The sequence below is a fragment of the Macrotis lagotis genome, chromosome 1, assembly GCF_037893015.1.
Source record: "Macrotis lagotis isolate mMagLag1 chromosome 1, bilby.v1.9.chrom.fasta, whole genome shotgun sequence".
NCBI lineage: Eukaryota > Metazoa > Chordata > Mammalia > Peramelemorphia > Peramelidae > Macrotis > Macrotis lagotis.
Window position 1 is genome coordinate 170,212,724 of NC_133658.1, and position 21,925 is coordinate 170,234,648.

Sequence of the window (21,925 nt, forward strand, 5' to 3'; positions counted from 1 at the left end):
ATTATTTAACTTCAGTATTTCTTGTCCAGTTAATTTGGCTATTTTATATTCTTGTAAATATTCACTAATTTCTCTTAAGCTGCTAGTTTTATTGGCATATAATTGGTCAAAATGATTTCTAATAATATCCATAATTTCTTTTTGTTTTGAATTCTCCTTTTTTCATTTTTGTTACTAATATTTGGCTTCCTCTTGTCTCTTTTTAGTCAAATTTACCACCACCCCCAAAAAATAACTTACAGTTTCTGGTATAATTTATTCATTCAATGGAGTTTTTGCATTCAATTTTGTTAGTCTTCTTTCATTTGGAAAATTTCCATTTTAGTGTTTTGTATTGTTTCTTAATTTGTAGGTTTTCTGACATTTCCAATTCATTGATCTGTTCTTTCTCCTTTTTTTGTTAACAAAAATGCATAGAGGGGCAGCTAGGTGGCACTGTGGATAGAGTACTAGTCCTGGAGTCAGAAGGACCTGAGTCCAAATCCAACCTCAGACACTTAACAATTACCTAGCTGTGTGACCTTGGGCAAGTCACTTAATCCCATTGCCTTGCCCCCTAAAAATGCATAGAAATATAAATTTTCCTCTAAGGACTGCTTTGACTGTTGTAATATTGTCCCATGTTGTCATTATCTTTACTAAGATTATCTTTTCTATGATCTGTTCTTTGATGCACCAGTTCTTCAATATGTTAAATTGTTAATAACTTCATTTTAACATTTTCAGCCCTATTTTATTGAATATAATTTTATGGCTATATGATCATTGTATATAATACTTCTGCTTTTTTGCATTTGTGAGATTTTTATTATGTAAGATGATTGGGTTTGCAAAGTTATCATGCACAGCTGAGAAATATGTATGCCTCTTTTCCATTCAATATTTTCTAGAAGTCTGCCATATCTAATTTTTTCCTCAGGACCTAAGTCTCTTTCTTGTTTATTTTTGTTATACTAATATGGAGCTGATGGGGAAATTGGGTTCTCCCAGCATTACAGTTTTATTCCCTATCTCTCTTTATAATTAATTTCATTTTTGCTTTAAGTTTTTAGAAATTATGCCACTGGCTACATATATGATAAGTATTAAAAATCAATTCATTGTCTTTTACCTTTCAGTAAAATGTAGTTTCCACATTTATTTATTTTAAAGAGATCTTTTTTGCCGTTGTCTTATCTAAAATCATATTTCTTACTTCTAGGTTTTTGTGTTTTATGTAGCACAATAGATTTTGCTCCTTCTACCTATCATACTTATGCACCAGTCTTTATGTTTCAAGTATATTTCTTGTAGACAATTATCATGCTAGATATTGCTTTTTAATTCATTCTCCTGACTTCCATTCGGGAGGTGAATTTATCACATTCATATTCAAAAATGACAGTTAATTGATAATTTCACTCTATTTTATTCTTGGACTTATTTTTCCTCTAAGTTCCAAACTCCCTATTTATTGCAAGTTACTGTGCTTCCCTCTCCCCATCCCTCTTGAACTTTTTTTACTCTATCTTCTCCTTAGGGTTAGGATTTCTTTTGTTCATAACTATCCCTACCTCAAGCTAACCCGTCTCATATATTCTTCCTTCTCTTCCTGTGTAGCTCTAATGTGCTCTGCATTCTTTGGTTCAGTTCAGAGGAGCAAAGTTCAAGTAACAGTGGCTCATCATCTCCTCTTCAAGTTTGTATAACACAAGTCCTGTTTGCACAATCTGATTATTCAGGTTAACAAATTCCTCCATCTTTTCCCCTAACATGTCTTTAAAGTCCTTGCATCTTGTCAGTTTTCTTACATTTAAAACAGCATAACTAATATTATACTATATGATCAGGTCATATTATTAATATCAGAAATGCCAGATTGGTCTAGTATGAAGCAATCATATTAATAACAAAATCAACAGAAATCTTATAATCATATCAGAAGATACAGAAGAAATTACTGACAAAAATACTCATTTCTCTTTTAAAAAACAATCTGTTTTAAACATTTAAACATTTGAAAAGTGGGACTTTCCTTAAAATAGTAAATAGCATATAACTAAAACCAAAAAACTGTTATTGTGTTTAATATAATATAGGTAGAGAAGAAAATATTACACATTTTTATTATATTATATTATATATAATGATGTAAAGATGCAATGATTATATAATGATGTAAAGAACATCAAAGAGTCAAGTAAAAATTAATTGAAATAACATCTTCAGCAAAACTGCAACATATGAAATAAATCTACATAAATCATCAGGATTTCTATATTATACAATATATAGCAATAAAACTCAGAAAGAAAAGATAGAAAGTAGAATTCTATTGAAAATTACTACAGGATATGTAAGTATTTGAGTGTCTTTGAAGATACATATTAAAAACTATAATAGACAAATAATTTGAAAAATATTAATTGGTTATGATTGAGATGAGTCAATATAACAAAAATAACAATACTATCCAAATCAATTTATGTATTCAGTGTCATTCCCATCAAATCTACAAAGAATTATTTTATAGAATTAGAAAAAATAATAAAATTCTTATGACAGGAGAAAATATTAAGAATTTGAAGAGAAATAATGGAAAGAAATAAGAATTAAGGAGGTTTAGAAGAGTATGATCTCAAACTATACTACAAAAATATTTTTTTTAAATGTGGATGGAATTGGTTAAAAAATAGAGAGATCTATCAGTGGAACATATTAGGTACAAATCATACATATATAAACAAACATCTGAATCTAGTATTTTATAAAAAAAAAAGACCTTTGATACTGATAAAAGAACTCACTGTATGACAAAAACAGATGGGAAAATTAAACAATAGTATGAAAAAATCAAATTTAGATCAAAAACCTCGCAATTTTATTTATACAGAAATAATCTCCAAAAGGATAAGTGACCTAGATTAAAAAAAAAGTCATATCATAAATAAATTAGAGAAACATGAGGGAAATTGCCCCTCAAATGTCTCATGGGAGAAAAGTTCATCACAGAAGGATGCAAAAATTTACAATTGATATTTACTAAACATCTACTTAATAGTTCCAGGTACTGTGTTAAGTACTGGGGACAAATAAAAAGGTCAAAGAAAGCCCCTGCCCTTAAAGAACTTACAATCTAATGAAGTTGGAGTGCTTATATAAAGGCAATAAGTTTAAATGTAATAAAGTGCTATATTAACCTATTATCATTATCTCCACTAAATGAGAAAACTGGGTCTTAGAAACATCCTGACAGACAGAAATAAAGACTATAAAATGAGTACATAAAATTTTGATTACCAAAAATTTTAAAGCTTTTGTACAAAGATACTCAATAAATATTATTCAAAGGAAAAAATTGGGGAGGGGAATCACTACAGAAAGTTTCTCTCATAAAATTTTCATAGCCAATCTATGGTAGGAGATGATTCAAGTTTATAAGAATAAAAGCTATTCCCCGATTGATAAATGATCTAATAATATTAATAGGTAATTCTCAAGGGAAGAAACTCAGGCTACTTATAATAATATGAACAAATTCTCCATATTATTACTAATTAGAGGAATGCAAATTAAAGCAATTTTGAGGTTCTATCTCACATTTATCAGCATGACAAAGATGGAAAAAAGTAAAATGACAAATATTACAGGGACTGTAAGAAAATAAATTGATACACTTCTGATTAACCTATGGATAGGAGAAATCATTCTGGAATTATCTGCAAAGTGTTACTAAACATCACAAACCTTTTGATCCAATTATAGCAAATTTGATAACCAAATGAAATCAAAGGAAGATGAAAAGGTCTTTGGTGCAGACAAATTTTTATAGCAGTCCTTTTTGTTGAGGTAAAAAAAACAGGAACTCAGGAGATGGTCATAAATTGAAGAATAGCTGAAAAGGTTTTGGTATATGAATGTAATAGAACAGTATTGTGCTATGAGAACTGCACCAGCTAGATGGTGCAATAGTGTATACAGTGCTGAAACTAGAGTCTTCCTCAGTGCAAATCAAGCCTCTGATATATACTAGCTATGAGATCCTGGGCAAGTCACTTAACCCACTTTGCCTCAGTTTTCTCATCTGTAAAATGAGTTGGAGAAGGAAATAGCAAATAACAAACATTAATCCATAGCAAAGAAGTGATGGATTACATATGTATCTGTATTTATTTACCTATCTATAAACAACCATTGAGGAATTTGCTTGACTATGTTTATTTATTACAAGGAATTTGTTGTTTTAATGGGATGGGAGAGAGGAAAAAATACATTTCTGTTTGTTTTAATAGAGTGATAGGATGCAACAGATGTGAAAAATTGCATGATGATTACAATAATAAAGTGCTAGTATTAAATAGAATTTATATAGCACCTACTATGTTCCAGACACTGTGCTAAGTGTTTTATAATATCTCATTTGATCCTCACAACAATCCTGGGAGGAACATGCTGTTATTATTCCCATTCTGCAGTTAAGGAGGCTGAGGTAAACAGAGGTTAGGTGACTTGTACCAGATTATAGAACTAGTAATTATCTGAGGCTGGGTTTAAATTAAGATCTTCCAGACTCCAGGTCCAGCACCCAATGCACTGTGCCACCTAGCAGCCTCTAGATTACCTTCCATTTACATTTTATGGAACTTGTAGATACAGAGTTTTAATATAAATATAAATACATAGCTAATTTTTCCAGTTTATTGCAAACTCCTTGAAAATGGATTGCCTTTTCACTCTTTTTGTATCCCTATCACTTTAGCAAAGTGCTTGGCATGTAACAGATGCTTTAAAAAAGTGTCTACTAGTTGATGGATTGATTTGTAAGTTCTTTTCCTTTAGAATGCATTTTCTCTGATGGCAGAAACTTACCATATTTTATGTTTTATTTAATTTTTTGGTACCAAGACTTATCACAATGATGAGAATACATGACTAGCCACTGATAAATACTTTGTTAAGTGACTAAGACTAGGTCTTCTGACTTTAAATCCAGAAGTCTTTCCAAAGTATCATGCTGTCTCACTTGACCCTGCCCACCTTCTTATCAGTAAAAAAAAGGAAAGAAATTATACTAGTCTAAGGACTCTAGATATGAGCTAGGTCTTCCTAATTGGAACATAAAGGGGAGTCAACATTTTTATTATTTTTAATCATTATTAAAATCCAGTTTTTGCCAGGTCTTTTGCCTTCTGGCTGTACAGCCAAAGAACCCATCAGAAACTGAAAATGAGTCTGAGTCACCAGGCTGAAAAAGGAAATAAGATTTCAGAAGGACATTGATTGTCCTGAGCCAATCTATCTGAGTTCTCAAGTGCTTTGTGCAGAAGAAGCCAACAACATCGATGAATATAAACAGGCCAAGCAAGTGACAGACCTTGACTCAGAGTGATTTTCCAAGTGAAGGGGAAAGCCAAGGCGCCCCACTCCTCCTTGACTACCTTGACCCCTGCAATGAGTCATTGCTTTCTCATTCTGCTGCACCACCAGATTCATTGGGAGGGAAAAGGCAGCCCAGTGCCTTGTAGGGGCAAAACATCTTTAAATGACTGCATAGAGACTAATTCAAATGCTCCTGGATCTACTCCCAAGGAAATAGTCAACAGGGTTACTTTTTTGCAGTTGTGAGTGACCTTTTCTACAAAGGGTTGCAGAACTTTATATATACTTTACACAGCTGGGCTATGAGTTAGTTCAGAGGCTGGCTTCAGCAGGCAACAATACACAAAACCTCAAAATGGACCTTAATATCAGCAAATTCCAGGTGGTAACCTAAAGCACAAAAGGACTAGAGCCTTAGACTAGCTGTATGTGAAATTATTCCGTAATCAAAGTGTACTTTCCCAGAACTGGGGTGGATCTAGATAAACTAACTGCTTCTGTGATATTTTATTAGGGTTTATCTCCATATTCCATATTTCATCAGTGGGGGAATGCCAACCAAGTATTACCTACCTCCAATAGCTATACCTCCTCATTGACCAAGTCCTACCATCAATAGTTTAGTCAGTCAATAAATATCTACTACATACCAATGGGCAGCTAGGTGAGATAGTTAATAGAGTACTTGGTCTGGAGTCGGGAATTCCTCTTCATGAGTTAAAATCTGGCCTCAGATACTCACTAGTTTTGTGAGTGCAGATCTCTTTACTCTATTGGCCTCAGTTTCCTAATCTGAAAAATGAACTGGAGAAGGATATGGCAAACCATTCCAGTACTTTTGCCAAGAAAATCTCAAGTAAGAGCATTAAGAGTTGGATACAACTGAAGAATGACCCAACAACATCTATGCGCAAAAATGATGTTAAATGACTGAATAAAAAGAAAGACAAAAGGCAGTCAATTCAATAAAGTTTCCTTGATAAGGATATTTTAAAAGAGAAGATTGAGGGGTGGCTAGGTGGCATAGTGGATAAAGCACCAGCCTTGGAGTCAGGAGTACCTGGGTTCAAATCTGGTCTCAGACACTTAATAATTACTTAGTTGTGTGGCCTTGGGCAAGCCACTTAGCCCCATTTGCCTTGCAAAACAAAAAAACCTAAAAAAAAGAGCAGATTGAACTGTATCAACACATATTTGCCAAGATAGGCCAATCAACCACAGCTTCCAGGGAATATCAAAATTCAGGCCCATAGTGACCTCATGAAATTGGTTAATCAATGAACATGTACTTTAGAGCTGGAAGAAACCTTAGAGATCATCAAATACAATGTTCTCTTTTACAATTAAGGAAAATAGAGTTAGACAGGTAAAGAGATTTGAACATAGGCCTATGTGAAGCTTGAAATTGAGGTTCCATTGATCTATCTCCAGAGGCTGGTGAACTGAAGTTCAGGACAGTAGTGAAGGGATGCTTGGCTAAAGATTGACCATAAACAAGAGTACAGCATCCATTAGACTGTAAATATAGTGCTATCCCAAAATTGTATCAATGTAATACTGTTCCTTTTAAGTAGCTTGATTTTTAGTCAGGAATAATTTTTTAATATCTGGGTGATAGCAACATTTTACTATTTGCCAATATCTATATCTACATATTGTTTTATTTTAAGTCTATACATGACTACATATAAACATATATAGGCTTATAGCTAAAAATTCTGAGAAATGTCTGTTTGCTTCTTTAAAATAACATGACAACCTCCATTTATAAATCAATGCTGGGGTGGCTAGGTGGCGCAGTGGATAGAGCACTGCCCCTGGAGTCAGGAGTATCTGGGTTCAAATTTGACCTCAGACACTTAATAATTACCTAGCTGTGTGGCCTTGGGCAAGCCACTTAACCCCATTGTGTTGCAAAAAACAAAAACAAAAATAAATCAATGCTAACTGCTTTTATGGAACTGGGGATATTTGCATTGAATATTGCATTGCAATGAACACATTCTCAAAGGAGATACTACATGCAACCAGTGGTATTTTTCCGGCCTCATTTTAGGGTACTGATATTCACAGTGTAGCCCCTGTCCCAAAATCCATTAGCATGGGATTCTCCCCTCATTGGTGAAGAGGCAGGAAAGAGTTGGAGAAAGAGGGCGAACTTCGGTATTCTTTCAGACTCAAATTGCTTTGACTTCTTGCTTTAAGAGGAAAGATGGAAGTGGTTCATCCTACTTCAGGTTGCTGAAGGAAAAGATTCTGGAAGGACATGTGAAAAGCTGGAACTCTCTATAAAGTCCCTATCCTTGCCATTCTGGAGCTGCCTGAGACTGAGGAATTCCCCCTTGGGTAAAATCTAGAATCCTCTCTTTCTCACTCTCTCAAGTTATCTCATTCCTAATGGGAGCACTTCTTTATACTGTATTATGTGTCTTGTTTATATCCACCTATACATAACTTCTCTGATTTCTGTTTTACTATGCTTTGGATCAATGGGTTTCTTTGCTAGTTCCTATGAGTATTCATTGCAGAACTGATATTTTGTTGGAAAAAGAGTCAAACTTTGAATAAAAAATGGGGGGGGGTCCTGCTACCTCCAAGTAATGACATAGTGATCAGAAGTTAGCTTGAAATCAATCATATCACCCTAGACAAACAACATTTAAGGGAATAGATAGTTAGATTTCTAGATTTCTAGTATTTTACTCCCTCTCTGAGGAAAGCAATATGATCTCTAGTCCCAACCTCTTGCTTCCTCTCCTGGCAGGAATAAGTCTCCCTTGGAGAAGGATAAGGGGAGAAGAAAGTAAAGATGTCTCTTTTGCCTTCATTTAAACCATCCAGTGATATTCCCATGCTAGAGTCATGGACCATCACAAAAGGAGCCCCTCTGTAGAAGGTTTTTCTTTTCTTTTTTTTTTAGGTTTTTTTTGCAAGGCAAATGGGGTTAAGTGGCTTGCCCAAGGCCACACAGCTAGGTAATTCTTAAGTGTCTGAGACCGGATTTGAACCCAGGAACTCCTGACTCCAGGACCAGTGCTTTATCCACTGTGCCACCTAGCCACCCCTAGAAGGTTTTTCTTAGAGTGGGGAATCCATTATTTCTTGCTACAACAGTGAGCACACAACTGCTTCCCCTTATCACTTCTCATCTAGATTATTAAAATAGTCTTTCCAATGGACTTCTTGCTTTCTGTCTCTCTCACTCATCTATCTTCCACATGTTACCAAAACAATCTTCTAAAAGCACAGCTCTTACCATATTAATCTTTTGCTTAAGAATCTAAAATGGAGCTCTACCATCTCTGGAGAAAAATAGAACCTTATTTAAAGCCCTTTAGTCTGCCTATAGACTAATTTCCCTGACATTTCACATACCTCTTCTCAACATTCTTGTCCAAATCCTAGCCAACTTCCTCTTCTGTGAACTCAGCATTTCAACTCCTATTTACATACCTTTGCCCAGGTTATACCTATGCCTGGAATGTATTACTTTTTAACTTTATTTTTTAGAAATTTAGTATAAAGGCATAAATCATAAAAGCTTTTCTGACTCACCCACTCCTCCACAGGCATCATGAATTAGCTTGTACCCATATATCTATGTAAATGTCATTTTTTTCCCCAGCAGAATGTAAGTTCTTCGAGGGAAAAAACTGTTGTTTATTCTTCCATTGTGTCTTTAGCACTGAGCACAGAACCCTATACATATGTAACAATAAACCTGCACTGAGTACAAGGGACCAGGGACTGGAAAGGTACCAGATGTATAATGTAGTTCACTAAGGTTTAGGACAGTTTTTATTTCTCCATAGACAAAAGAAATGTTTAAGATACAAAATACTCAAAAGTATATAGTAATAATGATTTAAATATTTCCCAATAGACTATAACTCATTATATTATCAGGATACCAATGCTTAAAATATTAATATATATAAAACATTTAAATGGTATTATTGGACAGACTTCTCATCTATACTTCAGTTCCATAAAGTCCAAATGTATCCCTTAAAGTGCTTAAAAATAAATCACTGTTTGGTCACCTGGGAAGGAAGGAAGGAAGGAAGGAAGGAAGGAAGGAAGGAAGGAAGGAAGAAGGAAGGGAGCAAAGAAGGGAGGAAGGAGGGAAAGAAAGAGGGAGGGAGGGAGGAAGAAGAAGAAGAAGGAAAAAAACAACCAAGGACCTGAAGGTCTGGGGCTCACCAAGGAAATATATGTGTCCTCTGCTGCCTGAAAATAGTAACCTCACAGGAAATCCTAGAGAAAATGTTCTATTTCATGACTTTTAGAGAGAGGAAAGAAAGAATTAGAAGGGATGTTATCTCATCCTTTAAATTCTACCGAGTAAGCAGCTCTTACTCATGAAATAATGCGGACATCTCTTGCCTCTGTCTTGAAGAACAAGAACAAGGGATTGCTATATCATTCCAAAGTACCAAGTTCTTCTGCACTAAGCTACAACCCACAATAGAAACAGCCTAGAATTAGAGGAGAAGAGAATGTAAGGAGACTGTTGCAATTATCCAGATGATAGTAATAAGGGACTAGCTAAAGGTGAGGGAGTGGAAATTAGTGAATTAATGAAGCTTTTATTAAGAACCTTCTATATAGAAAGCACTGTGTCAAGAACCAGAGATATAAACAGAAAAGTAAGACAGCCCCTGCTCTCAAGGAGACAATACCTCTAGAAGGTTTTTAGCTACAAGTGAGATGGAAAAACCTCAAAGACCTTAGGATGCAACACCATAGAATAGGTAACATGTCTTCTTTAATTTCATTTCCACTGATAAAATCATGCCCATTACTATACTGAACCATTTGGCAGTACTAAGGATTTGGTGACAAGGACTTTGTTTTCTGAGTCTTCAATTGATGTGGAACTTCTAAGAGTAGTTAATTTTACCAGGCTTGTATCTCTTTATCCCAGGATGATGCCTGTGGGTACTGGACTGGTAGCATTTATTCCTAAGGCCCTTGAATTCAGAATCCTTGGCTGTATCCACTGGAGTCTAAGAGGATATAGAAGTCAAGGTAGTGATAACCTGCTCAGTGTATTTAGATAATCTTGCTGTTTTGATTGATTTTATTGCCCTGTGTGCAATTAGTTAACTGGTGGAGATGGCTGCCCCCCCCCAAAAGACCTCCTTGGGAAGTGGCCTCCCCATATCCCCATGTGATGGCTATGAGGACTGTACTGGAAGTAGTGTAAAAGGTGCCGCCACTTCCAGAGCTCCTATACATATCTGCCTGTTGATAGCAATTGATCAGCATTAATAACTGGTGCTGAAAAGGAATATGAACCCCCCTTTTCGACTATGATTTCATTCCTCAATGATAACTGTAGGGGCTGACCTGGAAGAAGGTCTAGTGACTTGGAGGACATTTGCATTCTAGAGATTCACATTAAATCCTATCAGGTTCTGATGGTCAAGGTGGTGATGGTGGCTTGAATTTACCCAGCATTTGCTACCTCATATCTCTCCATCAGGAAATAGGGACAATATGGAGGTAAAGATAGTAAGAACTAATAACTGATTAGATATGGCAAGTGAGGGAAAAGGAAAAACCAAACACTAAAGTTCAAATATAAAAGACTGAGTGAATAGTAATGCCACTGATAAAAACAGAGAAGTCAGAATCAGAACAGACCTGAGGAACAAGATGAGTTCTATTTTATATATATAAGTAGATGAATAGAAAGGGCCCTAGACTCTTTGAGATAATTGATGGAAATGTTCTAAATGTAGTCTGAGATGTGAGTATGAAATTCAGAATCAGCACCAAGGATAGAGATGCATATTTGGGGGTCATCCCCATAAAGATCATATTTGAGATAATAAAAGAGACAATTGAGATAAGAGATAATAATATCAGATGGGGGAAAGTATAATGTGATAAGTAGCTAGAGTTGAAGACAAAAATCTTGAGGAAAACCAAGATACAGAGGTCAAAAAGAGGAAGAGGAACTCATGAAGCAGCAGAACAAAGAGCTTAGAGAAATAGTAGAAGGAAAAAGAGAATATAACATCAAAAATCCAAGGAGTAGTATATTTCTAGAATGTAGAAATTGATAGTTGATAGTGTCAAAATCTAAAGAGGTCAAGGAGGATGAAGGTAATTTTTAGATTTGTTATAAGGATGTGATTGGAGATTTCAGAGACTATACTACATGTAGATAAAGATGCAGAAAGTAAAAACATCATGTAAATTTTAGGAATTATATCAGTCATATTTGTACATATGTCTTAGATCTTAAACTCCTGGAGGACAGAGATTGTACCAAATTTCATCTATGTATGAACAGACCCTAGATGCAGTACATATCCTAGATACTTCTTTGATTTGTTTTGTTTTGTTGGGCAATGAGGCTAAGTGATTTGCCCAAAGTCATATAGCTAATAAATATCAAGTATCTGAGACTGGATTTGAACTCAGGTCCTCCTGAGTTCCAGGGCCAATGATCTATCCACTGTGCCACCTAACTGCCCCTATGCTAGACACTTTTAAGTGTTCCTTGTACATATTAGATACGTTTAAGTGTTTGCTACTGAAAGTGAATAGTGATAGAGTAAGAAGGGAAAAAAACCCAAGTGAGGCAAACACAAGCAAAGGAGCAGAAATGGGAATGCTCAAGGCTAATATTTGAGAATAGCAAGGAGACTCTTCTGCCTAGATCAGAGTGCTTGTGTGAGGTAAACACAAAGAGGAGGAAATTGTGGAAAATGAGTTTGTAAAGGCAAACCATATCATGAGAGGTTTGATGACCACACAGAAGAATCTGGATTCGATGCAGTTGGAAACAAAGAGTAAAGGGAACTTTAGATTATGAACTTCAAATTACAAAGGCAAGAAAGTGATTTATTAGGAAGATTAGTCTGGATATAGTGTGTAGGATTCACAGGGAGAGGGAAAGAATAAGCATCAAGAAGAGCAGTTCAGAGATTGTGACTGTGACACAGGATTAAGATGTTAGCACAGTGAATGGATCAGTTAGGACCTAGAGAAGAGACATTTGACTTATCTAAACTCCTAATTATCCCTAGCACAAAACACAATTCATTATGAAGATGGAATCTCAATTTTGAGTCCCTCAAGAAAAAGTGGGAAATTACTTATGTTGTAGAGAGAATAATTTTATAGCAACAAATTGGACAAGATATCTGACCATTGGGGGTCCTTTCTACTCTGAAATTCTATGATTCTGTTACTTGGTTAAACAGAATTGAAAAGATAGAAAAGGCCAAGTTAGTAAAGATGTTGGGCTAGATAGGATGAACAAATTAAAATTTTGAGGAGTCAAAGATTAAAAAATCTTGAATTGGAAGAGAACCCAGAAGAGCTTCTATCCAGAACCCCCTTAGATCAGAAGAAAGTTGATTTTATTAGCCATTCTACAAAAGAAAGAGAAACACAGAATTGAAGACTAGTTTAACCATGTAGTCAAACTCATATACAAAAGGAATTATATATATTAAGTTGCTAGATACTCATTGTGCTTTCATATAAATAAGAAAGGGCTGTTTGTGTATTTACTTATTTATTTTCTTTATTTACTTACTCAAATTTCTAAGACTGCCTCAGTAAGGGACTAGAACAGGAAAGTATAAAATGAATCCTGTCAAATTCATCCTGTGAAGTATTTGGCTCCCTAGTATTAAGCCAAGTCAGCCAAGCCAAATAACATTCCCTGAATGCCCATTTTTTGAGCAGGGCATGAACATTAGCAATGTGGGAAGATAGAAATGCAATAAGAGACATGAGAGTGGCATGTTCCAGCCAGAGAATGGAACAACCAGACACTTGGCTAAGAGAGGCTATTTTGAAGTAAATATGTGAAATTGAGCAGTTTCCTGGTTTCTGTCAACAGGAGATTAGGAGTCAAAAGTTAAACACAGGCATTTTTCCCCTCCATAAATGAAACTCCATGTTCAAAGAGTACTCTCCAGAACATTTACTGGATAACTGTGATTTATGAAGCACGTGTACACAGGCTCCCATGCTAGGAGATAGTGACTCTCTCTTCCTCTTAATTTGTGCTGAAATGCTAATAGCAACAGAAACCACAGAAGCAGGTGGGAAGACCACAGTAACAGAAAGCATTGACTGGAAAGAGATGGACTCTGAATTATGATCCATTGTGTTATTTTTTTTTCTGTATGTACATCCTATCTTTCCAATTAGATTAAAAGCTTCTTAATAGAATGATCCCACCCCCATTAATAGAATGTAGCCACCATGACCACGACCATCCCCTGTTGCTTTCTGTATTGATAGGAACATAGATCTAAACTTGGAAGGAAATTAAAAGGGATAAGTGACACAAGTGACACAAGTGACACAATGCCTGGCCTCAAGCAATTACTAGCAGTGCCGTGGATAAGTCACTTTATTGTGTTTGCTTCACTTCCTTATCCTTCAAATGAACTGGAGAAAGAAATGGTCTTTGCCAAGAAAACTCCAAGAGGGGGTCAGGAAGTCATACAGGACTGAAAATGAATTAACAGCAACAAGTCACAAAGAGGAAAAAGGAGAGGAGAGAGAAGGAAGGAGGGGGAAATAGGATGGAGGAGATAATATTGTCACTGTCTTAATACCTTTAATATCTTCATAAAAAGCTATATTTAAGCAAGATTCAGCTTTATTTATAATACTCCTTTTCTATTCTTTGTGTATGAAAATGATTTTTATTGCTTATTGTTATTATTAGTGTTAGTGATATTTAGATTCATAATTTTTAAAAAAAACAATTTTTTATATCAGCTAGCCCAGATTCTTTTACTTTATAGATGTGAAAACTGAGGCTCAGCAACAAAAGTGATTACCCAGGCTCATATAGGTTGTAAGTGACAGAGCTGAGATTTGAATTCAGGTTCTCTGGCTCCAAATTTAAGCTCTTGGGCATAAGAATTTACCATTTAACAAAAATTACTGAGAAAATTGGTAAGCTGTTTGGCAGAAACTAAGGTATATACCAATAACTCACACCATAAATCAAGATAAGATCAAAATGGGTAAATGTTTTAAACATGAAGGATGATGTCATAAGTAAATTAGGAGAACAGGGGAAATGTACCTGCCAGATCTGTGGATAAGGAAAGATTTATGATCAAACAAGAAACAGAACTATAGGAAATAAAACAGAAAATTTTTATTACATGACTTTAGAAAAATTTTCTAAAAATAGTACTATTGTAACCAAAATGAGAAGGAAAATAGAAAACTGCGAGGAAAATTTTATAGCAAGTTTCTCTAACAAAGGTCTCATTTCTCAAATATTATATAAGGCAATAAGGCAAATTTATAAGAATAAGCCATTCTCCAATTGATAAGTGGTCAAAGAAAATGAACAGGCAGTTTTCAGATGAAGAAATCAAAGTTATCAACAATCATATGAGAAAATGTTTAAATCACTACTGATTAGAGAAATACAAATTAAAACAACTCTCAGATACCACCTCATATCTATCAGATTGAATAATAAGACAAAAAAGGTAATAACAAATGCTGAAAGGGGATGTGGAAAAATTGGGACATTAATGCACTGTAAATGGAGTTGTAAACTGATGCAACCATTCTAGCAATTTAGAATTATGCCCAAAGAACTATAAAACTCTGCATACTCTTTGGTCCAGTAATATTATATGTGGTCTGTGTCTCAAAAAGATTAAAAAATAAATTTAAAAAAGAGGAAAACCTATATATACAAAAATATTTGTAGCAGCTCTTTTTTTGTGATGGCAAAGAACTGGAAATTGAGGGTACACCCATAATTTGGAGAATGACTAAACATGTGGTATATGGTTGTGAAGGAGTACTATTATGCTATAAGAAATGAGGAAGGAGATGGTTTCAGAAAAATCTAGTAAGACTTATATGAATTCCCACAAATAGTATTAGCATCAATGGGGGATTTTTTTGGTTGATATTTTATTTTTCCAATTATATGATATAAAGTTTTTCAACAATCATCTACAAGCATATTTGTAAGTTACATGTTTTTCTACTACCCTCCCTTCCCACCCACCCCCTCCCCTCAGTGGCAGTCTGGTAAAAGTTGTACATAAACATTTGTGTTTAACACATTTCATATTAGTCCATTTGAATATGAGGAATTAGGACTAAGGAAAAAGAAAGAAAACCATGGGCTAGGAAGGAAAAACATAAGGGAAGGTTTTCAAAAGTATCCATACAGATTCTGTCGAGTTTTTGTTGGTTTTTTGTTGTTGTTATTTTCCCTCTGGATGTAGATGGCATTGTCTGTAACAGATCTTAGTCTCTGAACTGTTGAGAGGAGCTGCATCCATTATAATCACTTCACAATATTCCTAATGTGCACAATGTTCTCTTGATTCTGTTCCCTTTGCTCAGCATCAGTTCATGTAATTCTTTCCATACTTCTCAAAAATATGACCATTCTTGGTTTCTTATTGAACAATAGTACGCCACAGCAACATGGGAGTGATGATCAACCTTAATGGACTTGCTCATACCAACAGGGAACAGGACAACAATCGCACAATTTTGGGATATCTGCGATGGAAAATGCCATCTGTATCCTGAGAAAGAATTGTGAAGTTTGGACAAAGACCAAAGACTATTACCTTTAATTTTTTAAAAATAAGTTATCTTATTGTGTATATCACATAATATATGTTTCTTCCTTAAGGATATGATTTCTCTCTCATCACATTCAACTTAGATCAATGTATACTACGGGAATGATGTAAAAACTATCAAACTGCCTTCTGGGAGGGAAGCAAGATTGGGGAAAAAACTGTAAAACTCAAAATAAATAAAATAAATAAATAAATAGAGTAAATAGAATAAAATAAATAAATAAATAAATAGAATAAAACCTTCCTAAAATTAAAAGAAAACAATAGTACTCCATTATATTCATAAACCATAACTTGTTCAGTCATTCCCCAACTGAAGGACATCCCCTAATTTTCCATTTCTTTACCACTACAAAAAAAGAGCTGCTATAAATATTTTTGGACATATGGCACTTTTTCCAATTTTTATGATTTATTTTGGATATAGGTCTAGTATTGATATTACTAGGTAAAAGGGTAAAATCAGTTTTATTGCTCTCTAAGCAGTTCCATATTGTTCCAGAATGGTTGGATTAGTTAACAACTCCATCAACAATACATTAATGTCCCAATCTTCCCAGAACCTTTCCAACATTAACCATTTTCCCTTTTATTATAATAATCAATCAGATATGTGTGAGGTGGTAACTCATAGTTGTTTTAATTTGCATTTCTCTAATCCATAATGATTTGTAGAATTTTTCATATTAATATAGCCTTAATTAATTCATTTGAAAACTGATCATTCATGATTTATAACCTTATAAGTTTGATTCAATCTCTTTATATTTTAAAAATTAGAACTTTATTAGAATCCCTAGCTGTGAAAATTGTTTCCCAGCTTTCTGTTTTCCTTCTAATCTTGACTGCATTGATTTTATTAGTACAAAAACTTTTTAATATAGTCAAAATCATCCATTTTGCAATGTTCTTTATTTCTTCCTTGGTCATACATTTCTCCCTTTCCATAGATTTGACAGATAGAATATTTCTTGATCTGTTAGTTGGTCTATGGAAACACCCTTTATGTCTAAATCCTGTACCCATTTTAACCTTATTTTGGAAGAGGGTATGAAATGTGGTTCTATGTTTAGCTTTTGCTATACTATTTTCCAGTTTTCTCAGCAGTTTTTGTCGAATAATGAGTTCTTGTCCCAGAAGCTAAAGTCTTTGGGTGTGTCAAACAATAGGTTACTATAGTCATTTATTGCCATATCTTTTGTACCTATTCTAGTCCACTGGTTCATTACTCTATTTCCAGTACTGGACAGTTTTTATGACTGTCATTTTATAGTACAGTTTTAGATCTAATAGAGCTAGGCCACCTTCTTTTGAATTTTTTTCATCAATTCCCTTGATATTCTTGCTCCAGGTGAATTTTGTAACTAATTTCCTGGTTCTGTAAAATATGTTTTTGGTAGTTTGATTGACATGACAATGAAAGTAATTTAATGTGGGTAGAATTGTCATTTTTATTATATTAGCTCAGTCTAACCATGAGTAACTGATGTTTTTCCAATTGTTTAGCTCTGACTTCATTTGAGTGAAAAGTATTTTGTAATTGTGTTCATAGAGCTTCTGGATTTTTCTTGGGAAGTAGATTTCCAAGTATTTTATGTTGTCTACAGTTACTTTAGATGGAATTTCTCTATCTCCTGTCTTTGGACTTGGTTGTTTATATATATATAGAAATAATAGCATTATTGTAACAACTTAGCCACTCTGATCAAGACAATGACCCAAGTCAATTCTGAAAGTCCTATGATAAAAAAAAAATGCCTTCCACCTCCTGAGAGGGAGCTAATGACTTATGAATCCAGATTAAAGAATACTTTCTTTACACTCTTTAGTAATTTTGTTTCTTTTGTAATATGACTATAATAGAAATATGTTTTGCAGGTATTCACTTGTTTAATTAATATCAAATTGCTTTGCCCTCTGTGGAATGGGGTAGAAGGGAGGGAGAGAATTTGGAACTCAAAAATTCTTTAAATGATTGCTAATTTTTTTACATGAAATTAGGAAATATTTAATTAAATTTTTTTAAAATTGGCTCCTCGAGACTCCTTCACTTTATAGATGTGGAAACTGAGACTGGAGAGTAGAAGAAACTTATATAGGTTGTAAATGAGAGAACTGAGTTATGGACTTGCTTCCCATCATGGATTTATTAGGTATGCATAATTTTGTATTGCAATTGGATGAGAGATAGTATGTAGATTAGAGAATTGACTTCAAAGACAAGAATACCTGGATTCACATTCCACCATTGGTACAGAACTATTTTGCCTTTCTTTTAAAATGCTAACAACTTCTCTCCCTACTATAATTTCATCAACTGGGGGGGAGGGTAAGAGGTTAAAATCTCCCCTCTACTGCATATGCATACATATATACATATACACACATACATATACATATATATATACATATATATATATGTATATATATATATATATATATATATATATATATATATATATATATATACATATATATACACTTTCTCCCTGAAGAAAACATATCCCTACTTGGAGTTTTTCCCAAATAAGGTTATGACTGACAAGGTTATCATGTTAGAACTTCCCTGGAAATGGTCATTCTGAAGATGTGTCTGCTGCTCAGGAGACATGAGTCTGTAAATTATCTGTGATTTTACCATTGAATACTTAGTTATTGTGATAAATAAAACATATAATCTGAGAACTTTGGAACTAGGTCTTTTTTGCCATAATGTGGTAACTGGACAAAAGAGAACTTTTTTTTGTTAGTTTTTTTTAATGAAAATGACAATAGGGACTCATTGTTTAGATTCTTAAGTAAGACCACAATCCTGCATTGACTTCAGGTCAACCTGACCTGGCAAATGATTCCATGAGGGAACCAAGTCAAAGAGCTAGTCCTTCCCAGTGTTCAAATCAATACCAAGAATCAGCTTCTGGATCTGTGCCACAAAAGCCACCATTCATCACAATGGCTTCTCTTACCTTTTTTCCATGGCTAGTTACTATGGCTGCCTGTGAAAACCAAAAGTAGTGAAACTGGTGGCACCAAAAAATTGCATTTGACACTAGATATTCAACTGGGTTCGAATTCTGCCTTTGGTCATGATCACCTTAAGCAAGCCATTCAATCTCCTATTTCCATCTGTAAAATAAGGAAATTGTACTATATTGTATCTGGTGTCCATTCCGTTTCTCAGTCTATGATCCCATAAACTTCTTTTCTGATAAAACTAAAGGCCTGATTATCCTATTGTCTAGTCTCATAAATATCACACAGCATCTGCTTGAGGCGTAAGGGAAAGACTTCACCTGATCTTCCTGATGGCTATTCTACACATAAAGTTTTGTACTCTAGAAGTCCATAGACTAAAGAGTATGTGTATGGACTAGATTATTCCTAAGGTCGTTTTCCAGATCTAAGCATTAATGAATTCTATAAGGTGATATTTTAGTAAAAATTCTTAAGTCAAAATACAGACACTGATAAACCTTTTGGAGTAAAATCTCATTTATTTGGACATCACATGTCAACTTATTCAAAACAGAGACAAGAAGAAGTATGAAAGAAAAAAGAAAAGAAAAAGCTTCTGGCATACAAAATTAGTGCTTACCTCTTCCCCCAAAACATATGTGTTTTGTCCTTAAGAGAGCTCTCACTCAGAGCCTTTAACTCTGGTTATGCATATGATTTGAAAACTGATGGGGGTCTATTTTTTTAAACTATTTTCCCCTGTTTTCTTCACTAAGAAAAATGAACTTTGGACTGAAAAGGACATACCAAAAATTGCTAATAGGGAGGTGATAGCCAATTAATAAAAGACATCTAGCTACACTTGATAATGTAAGGTGATTGGCCCAGATGAACTATATTCTAATATAGTAAAATTGGGATGTGTGATTATTGAGTTACTGTTGGCAATCTTTGAGAGAGTAATGGTGTTTCATCAAGAATGGGAGAGTTGGGGCAGCTAGGTGGCTCAGTGGACAAAGTACCAGCCCGGGAGTCAGGAGTACCTGGGTTCAAATCCGGTCTCAGACACTTAATAATTACCTAGCTGTGTGGCTTTGGGCAAGCCACTTAACCCCATTTGCCTTGCAAAAACCTAAAAAAAAAAGAATGGGAGAGTTATCAAAGGAATGAAATAGATTAATCGTTATTCAAAGTTCTTAAAAAAGGAAAGAGAATGGATTTTTTGACCCATAAATCTGTGTTTAACTTTGATTCTTGACAATATTCCAAAAATATTATTTAAGGGACAATTGGTGATCATTTAGAAATAGGAGAAGTTAAAAAAAAATAGGAGAAGTTATTCCAATGAAACAGTTTGACATTATCAAGAGTATATCATTTCAATTGTAACATAAAAAGGAAAGGTACAAATAAAAACAGCTTAAAAATAAGTCATGCCAAATTCAATTCCTTTCTTTTCACTTTTATACTGATAATGGAGAATTCACACAAGGCAGGTATTCACCTGGTGGTCAGAAGAAGCAATACAAGGGCATTCTCAAGAACTCTCTAAAGAACTTTGGTATTGATTGTGAGACATTGGAATAGGATCATCCAGCATATGGCTGCTTCCTCTATGAGCAAAGTAGAATTACTGTAGCTCAAAAGAAATGTGAGATGAATAAATTTAAAGACAGCTCCCTGTCTTTAATGTTCATACAATGATCATACAAAGTGTGGCAGGGCCCTCAGACACAATCTACATTGACCCCAACATCATAGTGTCATTCTGTATTTCTTTGAACATAAAGGACAAACAACGACTAAACTGGTAGATTGAGGAATACCAGAAATATAATTTTCTAAATTGTAGCGAAGTATATGACATATATCTCAAGTTTTTGTTATAGAAAAGATTATGAGACTTGGACTAGATCCTAGTACAAACTGGGTTGACTCGGAACTGGTTGAATGATTAGCCTCAAAGAAGTCATGCAATGGTTTCACATCAACTTGAGAGTCTGTCTTCAACACAGTTACTAGGGATTATGTACTTGATCTGTGCTATTAAACACTACTATCAGTGACAATTTAAATAATGGCATAGAAAGTATCCCAATTGAACTTTTACATGACAAAAACTGATAAGAATAGCGAACACAGAAGAACCAAATATTTTTTGGTCAGACTATTAAACCAAATCTAAAAAGGTATCATTTTACAGGAATAAACATTTAATGTGACACTTTGGTTCCAAAGATTAATTTCATAAATACATATCAAGAAAGGTGTGACAAGGAAAAACATTTAAAAATATTTTTAAAAGATCTTGGGATTTTAATGTTCAAATCGAGTCAACAGTGTGAATTAATAGCAGCCTAGAAAGTTAATGGAATCTAAATCTACATTAAGATGGTACAGTGTCCATAATTAAGTAATTATAACACCACAAAATTAGAACTGGAAGGGAACCTAGAAGTCATTTACTCCAATTGACCTTTCTGTTATTCCCTATATCAGTCAGACCATAGAGTAACTAGGTGGTTTAAGTCTGAATGTGGGAAGACTTAACTTCCTGAGTTCAATTCTGGCTTCAGATATTTACTAGTCGTGTGACCCTGTGTCACCTACTCCTATTTGTAAAATGAGGTGGAGAAGCAAATGGCAAACCACTCCATTATTTCTGCCATGAAAACTTTAATTGGGGTCACAAAGAGTCAAACATTACTGAAACACTTAAATGACAACACCTGGAGAATTGAGTTCCTTTCAAAGTATACTTCTTAGGAAAGTTAAAAATAAGCTGTTTCCAAATAAAAGCAACCAGGCTGGTGAAAAGCACCAGGTTAATGCCTCAAGGTGATTAACTGAACATACTCAGCTGCTGAAAATAGAAAACTAGAGAGAAAGGGGATATGATCAAAAGCTTTGAGGCTATAAATAACTGTCACATAGAATATAGATTGAACTTACTTTTGCCCCAGAATTGAGAACTAAGAGCACTGAGCAGAATTTAA

The 21,925-nt window shown here is 34.4% G+C and overlaps 1 long non-coding RNA gene across 1 annotated transcript in view; it reads left to right on the forward strand.

Annotated features, from left to right (window-relative positions):
• LOC141504397 (uncharacterized) overlaps nt 1-21,925 on the forward strand; it is a 164,258-nt gene that overhangs the window by 759 nt on the left and 141,574 nt on the right. The gene's annotated exons all lie outside the window — the stretch shown is intronic.